This window comes from Lathyrus oleraceus, chromosome 6 (assembly GCF_024323335.1).
Source record: "Lathyrus oleraceus cultivar Zhongwan6 chromosome 6, CAAS_Psat_ZW6_1.0, whole genome shotgun sequence".
Classification (NCBI taxonomy): Eukaryota; Viridiplantae; Streptophyta; class Magnoliopsida; order Fabales; family Fabaceae; genus Lathyrus; species Lathyrus oleraceus.
Window position 1 is genome coordinate 340,266,618 of NC_066584.1, and position 2,580 is coordinate 340,269,197.

The window sequence follows — 2,580 nt, forward strand, 5'->3', positions numbered from 1 at the left end:
TTTTATTTCAAAAATTCATAACTCTTCCATTTTAAATCCAAAAAATATGGGACCAACTGCATTATTTCCCTTTTTAATTCTAGTTTCAGGAAATGATTTTTAATATTTTTTATGAGTCCATTTAATATTTTTTGTGAATTTTCTCTTTTCTGGTTATTTTTAATTCATTTAAAATAGTTTTCAATATTCAAAAATGCCAAAAATATTTTCCTAACATCTTTGAATGATGATGAATCTATGAAAAATATTCTCATCAATTTGTTAATTGATTTAAGATTTATTTGAGATTTTAGTTCAATTATGTTATTTTTTATTCATTTTTAATTGTTTAAAATTAGTTTCTGCTTTCAAAAAATGATGAAATTTTTTGTCAAACCTTGTTTGACCTTGTTGAACTTAGGATGATCCATTTGGACTTTCCAAGTTGATATGAAATGGATTTGAAGTTTGACCTTTAATTGTTTATTTTAATTCAAGTATTATTTTAATTTTCAAAAATACCAAAAATATTTTATTTGTTTCTTGACTTCTAAGCTTCATCTTACTTCTGTTTACCTTTGATTGACTTTGATTCCATTCATGTTTGGTCAATGCATTTTGCTTATGTTATTTGAATTCCATTTATGTACATTCTTATTCTTATTCTTATTCATCCTTTTTCTTTTTGATCAATGAGTTAATGATTGGTGGTTAGCTTTGACATATGAGGGGCTTAACCTTCTTTGATTTAAATCTAATTCTTCTTGATCAAATATCAAGTGAATGGCTTTGCATTAGAGATAGGTTTCTTCTTGGTCAAGCAAAAAACCTAAATCCATACAAGATCATTCTTCTTTTCTTTTGGCATGGCAAGTTGTAGGAGCTTGGCTTACTAGTCATGGTCTCTAACTTGTGTTTGTTGCCTATAGTTTTATTGAATGACCTTAGATAGGTGTGACTACTACATTAGTCCACTTATGATTGCTTAACATAGCGCTAAATTGCCTTATGGCACACTAACACTAACTACTAATGACTAACTTTTAATTCAAGCATTTAGTTCTTGCAATTTACTTTTATGCAATTTAATTTCTTGCACATTAATTCATTTGTCTTTGCCCTTTGCTCACTTGAGCTCATGTTTATGTTAATGCAATTTGCCTTTTGCTCACTTGAGCACATTATTGTGTATATATTATTGTGCTTGTTTTGTTTTGTTTGTGTGAACCCAATGCAAATGGACAAAGGACTTAGATTTTAGGACCTTACCTGTGCTAATGGAGTTTGAAGAGCAACTAGGTCTCATGCCTTTAGAATGCTATAAATTGTCAAAGAGCAACTAGGCCTCATGCCTTTAGAATGCTTAATCTTGAAGATGAATCAAAAGGACCTAATTCTAAACTCACTCTTGTCCATTCTTTCTATTTCATTGTGGAACTTTTTGATTTGTGTGTTCTTGTGTGCTAGGGATCCTAAACTTGAGCTACTTAGAAGAACCATTGTCATGAGCATCCAAAGTGAGAGATACAAAATCCAATTGGAAGATTCCTAGGAGCTTGATTGATTTGTTTGCTTGATTGCTTGAGTTATTTACTTATTTCTTGCTAATTCCAAAGGAAAGGGAACAACTTGGATCATCACTATGATCTCAAGAAGGGAACTCCATGTGGTTTTATTTCTCTTCCTTCATCTTTGCATGTTTTAGGACCTAGCCATTCTCTTCTTCCCTCCACTCTAACCCAATCCAAACTATTTTGCAAACATTAACATTGTTTTCAAAATTAGAAACTTAAGCATTATGCTTTTGATTTTTAAAACTCTTTTCATAACACTTATTTTGAATTGAATCTTAAGTCAACTTTGACCTTTTTGTGAATAATTTTCATTGGTAAATATAACCCATTCAATTATTTTTGTGGTTTCAATTGCTACTTTTGCCAAAGCTTTTCATAAACATTAGCTATTAGGTTTGAGTTATCCTAGAGGTTGATATAATACTCACCTATATCCTTAGTGATGGACTATAAGTCTTACATGCTTATTATAGGGTTAACCCCTCACTAGCATGTTGAAGCTCTCCTCACATGGTGGATTTGTGGTTTTAGGTTGAGTTTTCTCCCTTTGATAACAAAAGACCTTAAGGCTTTTGACCAATCAATTCATCAACTTGTTTTGAGATTTTTACCCCGAACTACGAGGTTTTGATCCTACCTTTTTAAGATGGTACGTAGGCAGTGGGTTTATCCATTCAAACACAAAATTGTATATAACTTGTATATTCTCTTCCCATCTCCCCAATCATTGGTTGCACAAATATTTTCACAAATACCAACCTACCTTACAACATTTGTAAAAAGGGATCCCTTAGAGTACTAATGATGTTTTGGGTGCTTAAAACCTTCCCATTACATAACCAACCCCCTTACCCAGATCTTTGACATTTTTATTAGTTTTTGATTTGATAAAACTTCTCGGTTTTTGTTCGCTCTCTAACCTTTGCTTTGATTAAATATAAGTGCGGTGGTGACTCGAATTGTATGATTTACTTTTGATTTAGTCAATAAATCTAAAGGTAAAGAATACCCCGCTACACCGCTGTAT